Here is an 18,155-nt window from a genome sequence, read left to right as displayed (position 1 = left end):
GCCGCGGGGGCTCCCCCGGCGCCCCCAGGTCGGTGCCCCCCCCCCCCTCTGGTCGCCCCGGAGTGGGGGGGGCGGCCCGCCCTCACGCCGCGGTGCCGGCAGGCGGCGGGCGGCCGGGGCAGCGGCCGGGGCGGTGAGGGGCCGGGGGGGGCCGGGGGGGGGGGGGGGGGGGGGGAGCGGGGCGGTGGGGCGGGGGGGGGCGAGGGGCGGTGACGTGCGCGGCGATTGGGCGGCGGCGGCGGGCAGGAGCGCGCGCGATTGGCCGGCGCGGCGGAGAGAGCGGCGGAGCGGCGGGCGGCCATTGGCTGGGGACGAGGAAGCAGGAAGGAGGACGGAGGGGCTCGCGGCTTGCGGGGAGTTCGCGGCGGCGAGCGGCGGCGGCGCCTCCTGCTCCTCCCCGCGGCCCCGGCGCCTGCCCGCCCGCTCCCGGCCTCTGCGCGCCGCCCGCCCGCCCCGCGCCGGATCACGACGCCCTGCGGCGAGGGCGGGCGGCGGCAGCGGGGGCGCCTCATCCCCATCCCGCAGCCGGGAGGAGGCGGCGCTGACGCAGCAGCGTGGAGCCCGGGACTCGGGCGCCCCGGGAGGGCTCCCGTCGCTGGATCTCTCCCCAGCCGGGGCCTGCGGCAGCCTCGCGGCGCGGGAGCGCGCCCCGGTGAGTCCCCACGCGGCCGTGCCGATCGTCCGGTGGAGCCCGCGGCGCCGCCTCGTCCCCTCCGCCTCCGGTAACTCCGGCGGGCCGGGAGCAGGTGCCGCCGCCCCGGGGCGCGGTTGTGGGGGGGGGCGGGAGGCGGCGCGCGGGGCTACCGGGAACTTTCTTCGGCGGCGGCGGGCGGCCCCGGTGGCGGGAGCCCGGGGCGGGCATCGCGGGCGGCCGCGGCTCGGCGCCCCGCGGGGAAGCGGCCTCGGCTGCAGGTGGGCCGGGCCGGGCCGCCCTCAGGTGCGGGCGGCGGTTGAGCACGCGCGGCGGCCGTTAACTTGCGAAGTGCGGAGGGGACGAGGCCCGGCCTGACCCCCGCCCCGGCCGCCCGTGCCTCCCCGGCCCGGCAGCCCCCAGCCGCGGCCCGGCGTGCCCTCCCTCGGGGCCGCCCGTCCGGCCCCGGCGGCTCGGCAGGACAAAGGCGGCGGGGCCGGCGGCCGCCTGACAGGCGGGGCGGGGTGGGGGGAGGCCCCGGCCCGGGCGAGTTACGGGGCCGGAACCGGGGTGTATGTGGGTGGGGGGTTATTGCCGCCGGGGGGTCGGGCAGCGGGAGGGTGAGGGCTGGTCCCGACGCCGCCGTTTGGAGGCGCCTCCCGGGGAGAAGCGGCGGGAGCGCGGGCTGGGAGCCGCTGTCCCCGGGCCGGGCCCTCCCGGGGCGCGGGGCTCGGGCGGCAGTCGCGGCGGAGCCAGCGCTGCCCCTGGGGAAGTTTGCCCAGGGTGGACGTGGCGGCGGGTTGGCGTTTTTGTTTTTTTTTTTTTTTTTTGTGGTGGGGGGGGAATGGACCCCCCAAACCTGAGCCTGGAAATCAGCCCCCTCGCCCGGGCGCCCGTTAATTAACGGGCAACTTCGTCGACTTCACCGTGGTTTGTGTGAGGTGTCGCCCTACGAGCGCAGGTGCCATCCTGCCGCTCGGGGGGACCGCGGGGGAGTTCTTCATTTTCACCGTGTTTCAGCCCCCCCGGTCTCTTCTCGGCCGCACTTGCCGTGCGTTTCCCCTGGCCCTGACCACCTCTCCTTTCCTGTCGGTAGCCCGGGTGGCTGAGAGCTTGTTTCCTCTTCTCCTTTTGTGTAGCGGTGGCTCCTAATGGAGGCAGCTCCGCTGGCTCCCTCCTTTCCAGCTGCTTCTACAAGACGCAGGAGCCAGCACATGTGACTGGGCAGATCTCGGCAGACTAGCAAGTGCTCTCCGGGCTACTGCTCGACAGCCAGTCGCCGATGCGGGGATGCCCGAGCCCCGCCATCTCTCTCCCCGCCCCGGCGCGAGCAGTCGTAGGGACCCCCTCTCTTTCAAAAGAGCAGCCATAAAAACTTGAAAAATCCGAGCGTTTGGGATCTATTCTGTTTGCCTTCTCTTCCACACTCCCCCCCCACCCCCCCGCCCCTTTCCACCCCCTTCCTCCCTCTCTCTTTCCACCAGTGCTTATCTGAAAGAGGTTCTGGTTTTGTTTTGTTTTAAAGAATACAGCTGCCCCTCGTGCTCGCTCTCCATCTGAAGTCATCATTGTCAGGAGCAGGCGAACCTCAAAGCAAAAGGCTTTTCTGGGCTTTTGCTAGCCTGGTTAATTGATCTGTCCATCAGTTTGCCACAATTGGAAAGCGCTTGCTCCAGACTGGCGGGCTCTGTGTGATCGTTGGTGCTGTGGTTGCAGGACTGTGTTCTGGGGTCTCAGGTTTTTATTTTAAGGTTTTCAGTCCTTACGGTTGTGAGAGGTAGGGTGACATGAACTGTATGATAGACCGATGCTTTTGAAATCTTAATGTGATTTAAATACCAACATGCTGCTGATCGCTCTAACGGAAATATCCTGCTAACATATTCATCCCGAACCATCCTTCACGTTTGTCATGTCCTAGCTACCTGAATCGTTCTCAAGCTTTAGCTGGAACTGTCTAAATATTTGCTTGCGATAGGAAACTGTGTGTTAGTCTGATTTAACAGGACATTTTGGATTTAAACATTGATTTCTGTTTGTTTTCCTAATGAATTCAGTGTAGCATTTTAAATGGAGCAGCAGCATAGGCTTTCTAACTGCTGTTCTCGACCAGAACAGCACTGCTACCACAGTGAAGCGTAGCATCACTCCTAGGTGTAAAATCAGCTGGAAAACACCAGAGCTGCAGGTGAAAATAATTGCCTCAACTTTGTGTGAGTGGATCCTTTCTGGATGCCCTTTTCACTGTGGGTTGATGATGGCAATAGCTCAGAACAGTATAATACCACCTAGCAATGTAGCATTTGGGGGGGGGGGGGGGCGGGGGAACAGTTACAACCTTGGTTCTGTAGCAGAAATGTTATTATTTCAGAAGCTGCTGAGGTTTTCTTATCTAACTATATCAATTACTCTAAAGTTGGGTGTTCTGTCCTTCTTGCCAGTCATCTGCATCACCTTTCTGTCTGCAGGCTGACAGCCTTATTATTTATTTGGGTTTTTCACCTCTCTGGGCAGAATACGTAAGCTAATTTTGTTTGATGTGATGGTGTTAATTGCTACTGTGTGATTCAGGGGCTGCGCAGACAGTGGGATGTGTGTGTTGGTACAGCCTATGGATATCCGATTTAGATAGTGCTTGGTGATTATTTTGGGGGAATACACCCTTCAGCAAATGCTTTTCTAATACTACTGCAGCACTGAAAATAAGCCCTTAGCAGCAAACCTATCCAAAGTAAACAACTGAAAAATAATTAGAAATCATAAGCAAAGGCACGCTCACTGCTTGGCATTAAGTTCAGATCATGAGAAAATGAATGAATGATTGTATCTGGTGCTGTGAAAATAGACAGGTATGCTCAGATGTGCAAATATTGCATCCAAAGGAGCTGTGCAGAGCTGCTTTTTTGCCCCATCTAATACTCGGTTAACCATGGCAATACACCCTGTGGAAGTAACAACGGGAACAACTCTGCTTTGTGCCCGAGCAGCCGAACTAATTAAGTCACAACTATCATATTGTTAATAATACATGAAACAGCAGTTCAGATAACTGGGAAATAAAAAACCCCAAAAATAAACACCCCAAAGAAGTTGTAAAACTGAAAATAGCTTCAAACATGAGCTGTGTGCTTTGTGCCATGGGCTGTTGTGGGCCAGGGTAGGGAAGTTTGATGGTCCCCGGGGCTTTCCTCCAAATCCCAGGGCGCTCTGTCTGTCTGGTTTCCTTCTCTGCTTCACCTGGCAGTGTGTTTATGTGCTTGTTCACGGGCAGGGTACAGGTGAGCTGCAAGTCAGCTGGCTGTATTTGCGCCTGCAGACTCATGCCTGTCTGCAGGTATTTCCTCTCGGTGTGAAGGCTGGGGAGTATTCGTGGTTTTGGGATACAAACCACGTTTAAGGGCGGGGGGGAAAGGGGGTGCTCGGGAGGAATTGTGCCCTTTGCTTCAGCGTGAGAGCTGCGAGGTGTTTGGGTAGAGGGGGGTGGTTCTTCAGAAATGCTATAGCTGCCCAGTGCAGCAACCTCCTCTTTCATTTGGACCAAAGGCATGTTTTTTATGACAAAAAATATTAAAATTCATGGCCAGATTGCTACCCTGAGTGAGTTATCTGTAACAAGGCCAGTAAAATTTAACCCTCCAAGCCTTCGCACTGGCAACCGATATTCTTTAAATGCTCTTAAATGTAATACTACTGGGTTTATTTCTGAAGACGGGAAGAAATGTGATTGTATGGGACAATGCAATAGGCCTTTATCCAGTTACTGTCCAGACTTGATATTCTAGTGTGAAGCTTTATTATAAGAAAAGTAGAATAAAGCAAACTGCAGTGGTATTTTGTATCAGAGTTAAAAAAATAATAAAAAAAATCTTGCATCAGAACAACAGCATTGTGGAAATCTTTACTTTGCTGTAAAGTGAAATGAGGGACTGATATCATAATTTAAAAAGTTAAATCAAAAGATGTTGTTAATAATAAATATAAATCTGATTTAAAATTAATTTTTCGCACCTGTTCTCTGTCCCTTGTCAATGTTTGTGCCGTTGGAATTTAATTAATGTTACGTGTTATTCTTACAGTGTGGGTGAAGACCCATACTAAATAGGAGAGAGTCTGGAGAGCTGGTGAGACGTAAAAAGTGCAGTCAGCTGAGCAAAGGAGGCAACCTGACCCTCTTCTTAAAAAATCCCTGAACTATCGATATTATATTACTGTAATTTCCAAAGAATATTTTTAGTTAAATTGTAGTGGAAGCCCCTCAGCTAGGGACGGTAGCGCTGCTCTCTGTAGCTGAGGACGGGGGTAACTTGCCTGGAGAAGCAGTTATTTTTCTCATGTTCAGCTAATCATTGATGTGCATTGAATTTCATGAAATCTTCCATAGAGGGTGTGAGGTCATTAACTCCATGTGAGTCAAAAATAAGATGAGGGATGCCTTGGGGTTTTGCTTGGGTTCTGCTGGGCGTGAGCCTGCTGCTGAGGCAGGTGTTGAACGGCCTCTCGGTGATGGGGAGCTGAATGTGTCTTTCCTTGGCCAGTTAAAAACTGTGGGAATGAGCAGTGCAATGTGCGGGAGGGCCAGTGGCACCAAGCAGTTGTGTGCAGTGGCTGCGCTGTGCGGTGGCAGGGGAGCACGGCAAATAAACACCTATTAACGTGGGGAAGGAATGTATGTCAGCTCACTGAGAGCACAGTGTGTTCAGGGCCTTATGTCTATGCTTTTCACATGTGGCATGGCCAGGAATGGTGCTTTTATCACCTTTTTTAAAAAAATCTGTCTTGGGTTATAGGCGCATCTTTATTAAAGATGCTCAGTTGAATTCTTGCTGAGGGCTGCTTTCCATCATTTGTTTTGCAATTCTCCTTCCTCTGCCATTTGAATTTCCAAGCGTGTTTAGAGACTTGTGGTACAGGCTTTGGAGAGGTGCTTGCTATAACACCTGCAGCCTAGTACCGTGGTGAAAAACAGCCTGGTGGCATCAGTGGGGTGTCAGCTTGTCACCCTGGGTGCCACGCTAGGGTGGCGCACAGCGTGCTGGTGCTGGAGAGTGGCTGGCAGAGGGGCGGCTTTGGGGTGCGTGCATCCTGCTTGGGGTATAACGCAGCCTGGGTGGGATTGCTCTCCTGCTGTAACGTGCTGCCGATCTGGGTGCTGCTCTGTGTAAGAGCTTTTTGAAATTGCCTGCGAAGCAGGTGGGTTCCTGCGTGGCTGAACTGGAGTGATTTTGGCATTGAAGAGCGTGGGGTTTGTTAAATGTGTTGTGTTCAGGAATAAGATGATGTTGCAGTTCAGAGCTGCCAGTTGCTGTGTTCCTCGTGTCCCAGTTCTCTGGAACAAAGGTGTGCCTAAACAAGAAAATTATGATTTTTATTATTTTTTCCCTCCCCCTTTGTAAGCCACATCACAGGAGTGCTTGCTGGCACCCATTGTTCTTCAGGCAGTTTTTTGAAGGGCTTTCTCATGCTCAGCTTTGAAACTATACAGCTTTCCCCAGCAGGCTTGATTATTTATTATTTTTTTTAATAAAAGATTTTGGCTTTTAGTGACTGCCTGTGTATCAATATTTCAAATTATTTACGATGCTCTTAGAAATAAAAAAAGAGGCATTTTCCTAGCATTGATTTGAATAAAACAGCTTTGCTGATGGCTTATTTTTCATTGTCTGAATTATCATCCTTTAAATGAAATAGCAGTGCTAAAGAAGCATCGAGATCCATGGGCATCACTGAACTGTGCTGCTTCATACGTACACCATGCATGGCCTTCTATTGTTCCTGGCTGTGGCCTGTGTAAAGCACTGAAAATAGCGAGCTTTAGCCTGCCTTCGTGCAGTAAAGCATTATCCTCTGCTGCTTGTCATCTTTGTATATCTTCGAAGGCTTGCAGAATACCTGGAATAGGCTTAAATTGGCAGCGGAGAAAGAAATGGGGAGTTGCAGGCATGCTAGGAAAGATGGTTGAGTTGACTTTTGCAGGCTGGAAGGGAGAAGGCGCCGCGGCAGGAGCGCGGCCGAGCAGCTGCAGCAGCACGTTGCTGGCAGCCAGGCGGACGCTGCCCAAGCCGGGAAGCACCTCGCACCGAATCCTGCCGGGAAGTTCTCCAAACTAAAGAGCGTTTTAGCTAAACCCTAAAATGGAGGGGGGCTCGAGGCTCGGCAAGAGCGACGGTGTTACACGATCGTTTGCTGTAAGTATGAGGGCAGTTGGCAGATTGAGCACATTCTTGCTGATTTAGGTTTGGGAATACCATAAAAAGGAAAAGGATTTGGTGGGGGGGAGGGTGTGGAGAGGGGCACTGAGGCATCTCCCTCTGCAGAGGAAGGATGGAAAGGCACCCGGGAGGATGCAGGTGGTGAGGAATAAGCATCAATAATCACATATTGATAAACATGGAAGATCAGGAAGGCAGAGGAAACAAGTGGGAGCAGGAGGTTGTTTTTAAGTTAAAGATAAATCAGCGCGCCCAAAAAACAGATGCAAAGCGCATGTTCGGGTTTATGCAGCTCAGTCAAAATTAGTTCAAGAAACCAAGGCTGGAGGGTGGTTCAGGGTAAGGCGACACAGCAGATATCTCCAAGGCTAGCAAGATAGCAAAGGGAAAGGATTTAGCAGCTATAATCATGTGTAGACAGAGGAGAAGAGACTTTCTTAAAATCCTGGCTAAATGCCAGGTGGCAGGACAGGTATGAAAATTCTGATTACTTGGGCAGGTAAATCTCAAACTGGGAATTCCTTAGATTTCAGCAAATTGCATGAGCCACAGAAGTGAGCCAGGTGTTTCAGGGATTTGTGCCCTAAACAATCGCTTGGTAACCCCAACTCTCGCACATCCCTAATTATCTAGGGGCGGTACGTAAAATAACCAAGCATGTGCTGGGTAGGGTGCCTGGCGAGGCAGAACATGTAATGAACTGCTGTCTGCCCCCCTCTCCTCTCACGGGAGCCCTGTCATCTTGTCTTTCCCTTTCTTAGATGCTGGATTTCATGAAAGATCTCTAGGAATGTATTGTTTGGAATTTCTACTGTCCTTGTGTTCTGGTTGCAGAGAGGTGAATCCTTCCAAATCCTGTTAGGGAGGACAGATAGTGTGATTGGGAAAGCACTGTTTAGCCAGCCTTCAAAAAAAAACCCCCCAAAAATTTTCATTTTTTGCATTTCTGTTTCTTTCCATATAGTGGAAGAAGAGTCAGGGAATAATTCCCACTTCAGAATAAATTACCAGCTTTGCTGAAATTGCAGTCCTGACACCTCTGGAGCTAGACAGGTGGGATTAAAAGCCCTGCCCCTCTTGGTGCTGGGGAAGAAGGGGGCTGCAGCTCTACGTGGAGGCTGTGGGTCAGCATCGCTCGCTAGGAGTAACTTCAGCCTAGCACTGAAGTTTTTGATGCAGGTAGCATAATTACAGTGCAGATAGTGCATCACTACTTGCGAAAGGCTCTTGTCTGCACTCAGCATACGTGTGATTTGCATCAGTTGTCCTGCCTGAAACCACTAATGAGCTTAAGAACTGTTTTCTCAGTGCTTAACAAAAATTAAATCCTTCCCTCCAAACAAAAATGTTGTCGTGTGCTTGGCCTGATGCTTTCATGCAAGTACAATGGGTAATCTCTGACCTTGCCTGAGATGCCACCTCGAAGCTCATTACTGAATAATTAGGTGATCCTTAACCTTTCCACAAAGTTTGGGCATTTTGGGAGCTGTGTGTGTGGTATTTTGTACTGATAATGTGACATATCCCAAGACTCGGCCTTGAATTTCAGGCACTGGGCTGTTCCAAACTCCATCTGTCCACTAAGTGAATGTCAATCCAATTTAAGCTTGCATATGTTTCCAAGGAAACCATCAGAGGCAATGGTGAGAAATGGACCATGGAGGGGCAGGGAAGCGAGCGCAACAGCGGCATTTTTACTTTTCAGTACTTAAACATGATTAAAACCTAGTTAGCAGTAATAACCCTATATAGAAAAGTGTTTAGAGTACTTGGAGGTCAGATGGTTCCTCTTGAAGGAGTCTGTGTTGTGTGTAAATGAAACAGTCAATTTTAAAATTAAAAAAAGGGGAAGTGTCTTCAGGTGCTGCCCCCGAGGTCTCATTCCAGCTCTAAGAGCTTTATGCTTCCCCATATAGATTATGGTTTTGTATAGCGCGGTCCTAATTCTCTTTCCTTTCTAGCAGGCTGGAAAACTCCTGCAGCTGTATAAAAACCTGTCCAGCCCCTCAGCTGAACAAAGCAAGCTGTAAATGCTTGCTCTCATTTCTACCCAAAGGAGTCTTTATATATACATGTAGATCCTCCACCACCACCAAAAAAAAAAAAAAATATTGAAAGTGTTTAGGTAGATTAAAGATCAGTGTCCTGGTTGTATTAAAGTGTCTCAATACTGCACGCTGGTGTATTTCTGCGCTGTTTTGGAGGGCGGTAGCAGTGATGTGCATTGCCTGAGGAGCAGGAAAGGGGATGAATATTTGGATATTTGCTTCTGATCACTCAGGCCAACTGAAGGTGCTCCAGTGCCCTGAGGGCTCATCTTTTACCCAAGACATGAGAATTTCCACACGCTTACCAGCTCAAGCATGCTTAGCTTTTCAGAGATAGGAAAGGAAGCCTTTAGGTTAGAGTGAGCATAAGGCTGCATGGGTTTGTTGGCATTTGTGACCGTTTGTATATGCAGCCAGCGAGCCGTGTCGACCACAGCAGAGAACCAGCGGGACGCGTGGCATGCCCTGTGTCTGTGGGGCTCTGAGAAGCATCACCCAGCTCAGCCAGTGCTCCCGTGCTACGTGGCAGAGTTGTAAGCAAGGTGAGCAGCAGCAGAGCAGTCTGGAGACTCAAAGGCAGAATTTGTGCTCTGTTTCTGTTTAGGAGAGATGAGGGCTTTTGTTTCTTTCCCCCCCATTCAGAGGAATTCATCTTTAATTGAGAATTTAAATTCTGCAGAAGCCAGAATTGTAAGTCCCCCTTGCTTTTTGGAGAGAAGTGTATTTTCTGCCTGTTAATATAGCCATTAAATAAAATGTTTATCTTTGTTATTGAAATGAGTAGCGAGGTTCTCACTTTGGAGCTCTAAAATGGGATATTATCCATCATTTTAGTTTAAAGAATGCTTCTAGCACCCTTGAACTTAAAATGTTTTACTGTGACAAATAGCTGAAGCAGGAGCTGAAATTCTGGTGTCTGGGGGCTACCCTGTATGGGTATATTGTATCCTTGTGCATTGTAACTGCAACATGAGGCAGAAACTCCGCAGCTCAAAGCTCTTTGCAGCTGTTGTCCAGCATCAGATCCTCTTTGGATCAAATCTGCAGAGATTTGGTCTGCAAAAGGCAAAACTAGCTCCAGGGAAGTGGGTATCTAGGCACGAGTACTGGGAGTTGTCCTTGGGGCTGAGATAGCATGGCAGCATGGTTCTTAGGTGGAGAGGAGGTTTGTAGCGCGTACCTCCTTATCTGCTGTTTACCCTTCCATGTCTGGGCACAGCATGGGAAAGTGGAGCTTGTGCAGCTTTCTTCTATCTTCTAGCAGCTCCTGGAAACTTTCTACCAGTTCATCTGCCATTCGACCAGTAGCTGCAAGTGTCTCCTGCTGCCACTTTGGCTCTGCTTCAGCTGGCAGCCCTCGCAGCTGCAGGCATCCTTCTCTGATCGCTTCTCCAGTCAGATTTATGATGGTCTAGCTTCAGGTTTTGTCTGCTTGTACCCCAGCCTGCTGGAGTCCATAACTCTGTAGCAGTTTGCATCTTTTACCCTGGTGCTCTTATGCCAGTGACTTGGATGCGTGGGGGCGTTTTTCTCTTCCCCACCCATCTGTCCCATGTGTTGAACATCTCAACTCCTGTAGCAGACAAACTGATTTTTTTTTTTGCTCTACTTGTCAGTGCTAGGAGTTCCTCAAAAGCTTTGCTGCTTTGTTCCCTGTTACAAATATATTCCCCTTGAAGCCAGAGTTGGAGGAAGCATAGGGGGTGTCTTCAAACTATCAGAGCAGTCATTTGTGAAGAGCAGTTTGCATAGCAGTTGTAGGATTCTTGTCCCCAGTACTCAACACGCTTAGATGTTTTGAAGCCACAGCCTGACTTCAAGGGACCTTCCAGAAAATCCAGTTGGAGGCACCCATGACATTTCCATAAAACTAGGCTGAACTGTGTAAATGCTTTGTAGTTCTAGAGATGAATTTGTAACTGTGCTCTTTTGCCAGAGATGGTTTATCCTCTGGAGTTCACACTGGCTTCATGGTGACCTGCACTCATGTGAAAATGGAAGTCTTCCAAGACTTGTTGCTGGGTTCCCCTTGAGATGAGATGGTGCCTCTGCTTAGGGAGCAACTGAATAAATGCGCCCCACTTGCAGGCACAAGTTTGCATCTGAAATGGCCGGGTATGAATAAAGTAAGAGTAACTGTAGTTGAGATTTGTGTTGAAGCTGGAAGTCATCTAATGAATCTGCTTTAGTCTCAAAGCAAACTGTAGCTCTTGGTGCTCAGGAGTTTATCTGTGCCAGAAAATGCCTGTGCTCTGTGTGAACGGAGTGGCTTCTGGTTCTCTCGTGGCGTGTGGCACGCGGTATGGCAGTGGGGTATGGAGCTGGGGTGGGTTAACTAGCCTCTTTTAGTGTAGGCTTATGAGAAGTGCTGTTGCCTGAAGTTGTGGTTTTGGGTGGATGTGGAAGTTGAGGAGAGCTGCAATACTGAATGTGCATGCTCTTAACAAATAGTTAATTTCATTAACTCAAATAGCGAACACAACAATCAAACTTTCAAGGGCCTTTGCTAGCTGTATGTCCCCCAGGTTATCCGTACCCATGGCAGCAGCGGGTATAGAGAAGGACCTTAGAGTGGTCATGGTCAGCCCTGCGTGTGGGGCAGGGGATAAATTGTACCGAAACATTGCTAACAGATGTTCCTCTAACTACTGGGTTTTTTTAACCTCAGCTTCTTTGGGCATTATCTTGCTTTTCCTAGCCTCGTGGGAAGGAAAGATGTAGGAAAAGACTTCTAAGTCTCCCTAAATGCAGTTTAAGTCTTTTCCTTCTCCTCTCGTTCCCTGCAGAATGCCGTATCACCACCTTCGTACATGTTATGAACTCTTTTTTCTCTACCTTTTTCTGCCCCCCTCCTTTTTTTTTTCTTCTTAATTGCATGATGTATGCCCCTGTACCTCTTCACTGGTCACCTCCAAGTCCTTCATCCTTGCTACTCCCTTGCTCATGCAGTGTCGCGCACAGCACGGGAAGATGTGGCCCAGCTGGAGCCTGCTCCCGTCCGGACTCCTTTCCCCCCGCGCATGGCCTGGCTGACCTGCAGCACTCCTGGGCATCTACCCCAGGATGATGCTTGGAGTTGTTTTCACGACATTGGGATGTTGTTGACTCATCCAGCTTGTGCTCTTCAATAAACCTTAGCTGCTTTCTGCAGGGTGCCACCTTCCTGGCTGCTGCCCATTTTGCATTTGTGTGCCTGATGATTCCTGCCTGTGGGGTGTGCAGGTTGTAGATCTCTCCCTGGTGGTGGGCTCTTTATTTTTTTTTAATGCTTCTTTGGTCCATCAAGATCATATGTGAACCCATAGCTTGTCTTCTGACTCGCTTGCTGCCTCTCGAAGTATTACCTGTGGGTGAGTCGGTGACTTGCTAATAAAATACTACGTGACTTGTTAATAAAATATTGAATAGTCTCAGCCTCCAGGGAACCTGCTATGTCTGTTGTTGTGTTTTGTCACAGAATCGTTAGGTTCAGGGAAAGGCCATGTTTGATTCTACCGTACGGTGGTTTTCTTTAGGCCATCTATCCCCCACTGGCTCACGGGGATGTTCTGTGGACCAGCTTGAGAATAATTGAGGTGCAAAATCCAGTGCTTTGCTTCTACAGCAGAGCACTGGATGTAGGAAGTGGCAGTAACTGGGCAGGTTCAATAGATGATTCTGAAATATTCCTTCTTGTAGACAGCTGCTCTTAGCAGGGTCTACTCACATGTGGCTCTTGGGACATGCTTTCCGTGTAAGGTGACGGAGCAGAGGCAGGTGTCTGTGCTGCAGCTGAGGGAGCATAACCTCAGCGGTGCCCCGTGGGGGCCCTTCTTCAACCAACCCCCCACATTGTTCAGTCCATAGCTCTTGGGATAGTGTGTAACTTACTGTTCTTAATTGTTCCTGACTTTTAAAAATTGTTTTCCTTCCAGCTGTGCAAGATGCAACAAAATCTAAGTAGTATGTTGGTGTGATGTAATTTAAATGGCTTACCTTACTGAAAATGTCTTACCGTACCCATTGCTGTGGAAGCAAAGTGTGTTTAATCACTCTCTTTCTGAACGGCCAAATAATGTCATGCATGTGTAGGTAGATAAATGCAAGTTAATGAGTGAATATAAAACAAATCACTCCTAGCGCAGGTCTGCAAATGCCTTCCGGTCTATTTAAAGGAGATATTTGTTGCCATGACTGATCAAAACCTGGGGCGCAAGCAAATGTGTGTACTCAAATATACCTCTAACGATATGGGTAAAGGATGAAGGAGCTAGGCCAGCTTCCAATGGGAGTTAAATGGGCTCTCATGGAAGCGGTGTTCCAGTGATTAGGCTTCTAGTTGTCAAAGGTGGCTGAATTGCCGATGTTTGGCTTGTGGTTTCTGTTATTTTAATACCACTTGACAGTTCTTGTATGGAGATATATATCATCATCCAACTGTCTTGCCTGAGAGTTGTGTCTCAGATTTCTGATGGCAATACCATGCCAGCTCTGGTCACTGGAAATGTTCTTCCAGCTCTGCTTGGGACCTTTGGCAACGCAGGCATTGAGTCCCTCTGCTTTCCTGGGCTTAAATTAGCAAAACCAAGTTTGCACAGAGGAGGGTGATTCCTTTGCCTTGGCCAGAAGTGCTGTGGTAGCCGCCGTGTTGGACGTGGTGAACGGTCCGCACACCATGCTTGGGTTTCCCCAGCCCAGCCTGGACCCCTAATAATTCTGGAAGGAGCCAGTGTTGGGCACTTAAAAATCTTGACATGCTAGTTACTTAGTAATGAAAAGTGTAATTGCCAAGCAGTTAACTTAGAGCACTTAATGGCTGGTGGAGGTTCAGGCTGGTCTGATGAAGACATTAATAACTTCAGGTTCCAGACTAAAATCTTCCGTTTCCCGCACAAGGATGACAGTGCTGTGGGACTTCCCGCATGCTCCGCACTGACTCCCCAAGCCTCTCTGGCTTGCACCTTTCTATCCGCTGCCTCACCAGAGCATGTGTTCCTGTCTGCTAATTCCCTTAATGGAGAATCAATTAACAAACTGCCCTTCAAAAAAATAAACAGCAACAACAAAAAACCCCATTGTCTGAATTTGGTCATACAGGTGAGTGTGCTAACACCACCTTAGGAATTAAGAAACTTGTTCTCCTTTGAGAAATCAGGTGTTGCAGCACCATTTGGTTGTGCTAAATTTTGACTGACCTAATATGTTAAACCAGCGGAGTTGTGAAGTTTTAAGAGGAACTTTTTCACTTGCCTTGTACTCATTTATAAATAGTGTGCTCTTGTGTTAAAAAGAGGGAGGCAAGGTTTTACACTAAGTTTAGTGAGGCTTGGCAGTTTTACCTTGGTCGTAACTGCTGCTACAAGATGTGGGAATATAGACAGCTCCCAGTTTCTAGCCCTGCAGTGCAGTTCTGCCCAATTTGATGACAATGTCTTATGCTTCAGTCAAATCTGAACTTTTATTCCATGAGTTCAAATGTAGCAAAGCCAGCTTCACATGTAAGCTCTGCTTAGCGTTCAGCGTGGCACTGTAATTTATAATGTGTCTGGGGAAGGAGAGTGTTTGGTTACAGGGATTCTGGGGGGAATGAGGGTTTTGTAAAGCCTTTCTTTGACTGGGATTTTGGACTGGGAGTGAAGCTCCCAGATGGAAAACTGCTCAGTGTGAGTAGTCCTCCGTCACCTGTGTCCCCAGCTAGGGAGGTGTGTGGAGGATGCTGGTATTTCAGGTGATGGTAGGGAAGTGAGAGTAAAGAAATAAAAAGTGCATTTTCTTTTGAAATGTCTGTATACTCTGAATATAAAGAGGAATAAAAACCTGTGATGGAAGAAGTTTGAAATCCCAGAAAGGTGTTCTGCTCTGTGCACATCTTGCTTTGTATGGACCAAGTTGAGGTTGAATTGATGTGAAACTAAGTTTAAAACCGCATAGTGACAATAGGTATTTCCAAATGAAAGATGATGCTGTCTTAAGTACTTATTCTAGAACTGAAAATACATTCAGATTACAGCGTTGGTCTGGAGAGGTAGTTTTGGTCAACGTATTTCAGCTGAGGATGAGTCAGAACACAGAAATCCTCAAAAATATTACATGAACTTGTTATTTAGCATAGCCTTTTTTTGCCTGCCTGGGTTTAAAGCTTCTGTGAGTTTAAGTCGAGGTTATAAACATGTGTGCCTGTTAAATTTTTAAAATGCAGTCTCTCTTGTGCACTCCTCTCAGAGATGGTAACAGAGGCGGTACCTGGAGCCCCAATGCCAAGGATTCAGACATAGAGGTGGGGTACTGTATTGTCAGATAGTTTTGAGGGGATGCTTTGAGGTAATGAAAATAAGATGAAGATTATTTAAAGTGTAAAAAAAAAAAGTCCTTGAAGTTGGATTTTGGGTCAGAATTTAGGATAGTTAATTAAATGGTATATTGAAGGAATGCCTTGCCCTTCTCTGAATTTCCTGCATTGTTTTTTTTTTTCTCCCCTAAAGCAACTTCTGAGCTTGTTGAGTAGTGACGTGTTGTCTTTGAATCTCAGGGGTGCTGTGCTGACAGCTTATAGTCAAAAGAGTTGAGAGTGAATGGAGACCTTTGTGGAGGGAGACATACTGGAGAGAGGAGAAGGGACGTCCAGATCCTGTGATAGGGTGGCAGCGACAGCCTTGTGAAATGGAGAGGAGCTGGCAGGGATGCACCTGCCCTTGAAATTCCCAAAGGCAGCACAGTTTTGCAGATGCATGTGTAATACATGAAATCACGGTGCATCTTGAATTATTTAAGCTGAGCAGCTTGGAGGAAGTTCCTAAAGCGGTCGTGGAAGAGTGTGATTTTAATATATAGAAGAGCTTTAATATTTACTATAGAAAAATCTTGCACTTTGTTCTTCAAAATAAAGTCTTGGAAATAATTTGTTATTCCATTTTGTCCGTATAACCAGGACTGGTGCCAGAGCTATCTGAGCAAAGTGACATATGATTGATATTTTACCAGACTCAGCCTTCTGCCGTGAAGGAATTTAGTTTGCATTTTGCATATATGGAAAGTCAGATGAGCAGGGCTTGGTTGGTGTGTTTTTTTTTTCTTTAAACCTTGATTAACTTGATTGGCAAAGCTTGTGCTCCTTCTAAAAACACAACTGTCAAAGCTGTCCTGGAATATTTTTGACTTGGTTTTTCAGACTACTTATAGATACCTTACAGGGTGGTGTTAGCGTAGCTGTCACATAGGCAGCTTTACATGGAACCTATTTAAAGTTCTAATAGGCAGTTCTTTGTAAACTTGTGATATTTAATATATCCAATACATTATGTGTAGTAGTAGTTGCTGCTGATGTTCTCTGGGATGTTTCAGAAGAATTGTAAAATCAGTGTAAACTTTAGCCTGTTTCTCAGGTGGTCCAGCCTACACACCCCCATCCTTTCCAGGGCTTATCTTGCCTAATCTCTGTACTCTGCCTGTCTTCGTTAAAAGGAAGCCTTAATGACTGATTCACTGGGGAGTGTTACAGCAAAGGCCAAGTGTCAAAGCGTCTCTTAAGCATGAGTGCTTTCATTCAAAGTTGTCAGCCTTGAGACAAGTTGAGCCTGATTTTTCACCCCCACCTCCATGTACTCATTGCCTGTGCTTGCAAATGCCAGGGATTTCCTTTGCCTTACCTGGGCTTGCATCGCAGCAGTGTGGTTGGGTCTGGTTATCCATCATTCTCACTTCTTACTTTTCAAATTTTTTTTCTCATATTTGTTTTGAGAGACGAGAAGCCGATGGTGGGCTTTGCACTGTGGGAATAATTACAGTGTTTGCACTGGCAAAGAGGTGGTTTCTGTTCGAGAAGGGGGTTGGCCTTCTGTGTGTATGCTTGTTTGATTGTGTCTCTAATGACATGGTTGTGTATTATTTTTCCCTATAGTCCCTGCTTGGTGCACAAACAGAGTTTGCAGACTAACATCCAAAGCCAATGGCTACTGGCCGAAAACTTTGGAGTGGCAGTGGGTTCCTGCTGCTACAGCTATGAGGCTCTTTTGTAGGAAGCACAAGTGATGAATGCAGGATTAAAATACTGTTCAGAAATTGGTGCGTATTCTGTCAGCCTTAAGGTGTCTGTTAGCTCAAAGTTTTGTTCTCATCCTGGTGCATCCCTCTTTTTCTTGTCAGAAGGCAAAAGAAATGTGTCCCTTCTGAAGGAGGGAAGATGGTAATCTTCTCCATCTGAGCAATATAAGGAAGTAGAACAAAATTCTGATCCCCAACTGCTTCCAGTTTTCGCTGGGTTTGTAATGGGTTTGGAGTTTGGGGGAGGTGAGGGTGGCTTTGCTTGTGGATAAGCACAGCTTTTGCACCTTTCCCCCAGAGAGTGAGCATGAAACCGGCAGTGCTGTGAGCTCTGAACTCACCTGGAGCAATTTCATGGTGCTGTGTGGCAAGGCTGCAGACAGCAGCAAAAGCATCTGAACTTTCTGCAGATGTTCGGACACCACTGCTGTGTTGTGAGTCACAAGCAGAAGGCTTGTGGCAACAGCTGGGGGTGGAAATCTTTAGTTCTTATAGGCTCTAGGAAGTGGGTTTGCAAGTGTTGGTCATGGCTGTACAAATAAGTGTTCAATGAAGGCTTTGCATTCAGAAACTTTGGTTTTAATTTAAGGCAAATATGTAAACAAGACTGTGGCTATAAAGCCTGATCTGGTTTTGGTGACTGATGTTTGAGTTGTTGAGGTCACATCTTACTTCCCACATTTATTTCTTACTATAGCATTTACTGAATAGTCAACCTAAGTGACAGCCTTTCGCTGAAAATGTAACATTACCGATGCTACAAAGCTGCATTACTGGCCAAAGGAAAGCTGGTGCCTCTCTGGAAAGGCAATGTGCTCTGCATTAGTCTCCCAAACAATGCACCTTGTTATTGATTTTGAGGAAATGTCTTCCTACTCTCCCCTAGACTTGTACATCATTCTTTTCCACTGATACTGAGAGAGCTGGCTTTTCTCAGCTAGATGTGAATTAAGCAGCTTACTCCTAAATGAAAAACTTAGCAAGCAAAGTTAGTTGAACAGTTCTTGCTACAATCTCTTCTCCAAAAGCATGTGCCTGCCCTTGCCAAAAGATGTCAAAGTCTGAACCTAAGCCTCCTTGTAGCTGTGGGCATGTCTGTGCTGTGCAGCGGTCGCAGCGTGGGCTCGCACCTTGCTGCTCACTGGTAGTTCTGCCACGGCGATGGCAGGGGGTCAGGGGATGCGAAATGCTTCCCCTGCCCACCCAGCCTGCCTCTTTGGGCTTTCCAAATTGCTTTGATCAGGGAAT

General features: G+C 48.3%; 1 protein-coding gene across 1 annotated transcript in view; it reads left to right on the top strand.

Moving 5' to 3' along the window:
• The first annotated feature begins 318 nt into the window (after positions 1 to 318).
• Positions 319 to 18,155, top strand: part of BAHD1 (bromo adjacent homology domain containing 1) — a 40,456-nt gene continuing 22,619 nt past the window's right edge. The window contains exon 1 of the mRNA XM_055722476.1: positions 319 to 652. The gene's annotated coding sequence lies outside the window, so the exon portion shown is untranslated. The remainder of the gene's footprint in view (positions 653 to 18,155) is intronic.

This window comes from Falco cherrug, chromosome 10 (assembly GCF_023634085.1).
Source record: "Falco cherrug isolate bFalChe1 chromosome 10, bFalChe1.pri, whole genome shotgun sequence".
Lineage (NCBI taxonomy): Eukaryota > Metazoa > Chordata > Aves > Falconiformes > Falconidae > Falco > Falco cherrug.
This window is presented reverse-complemented; position numbering and strand designations above follow the sequence as displayed.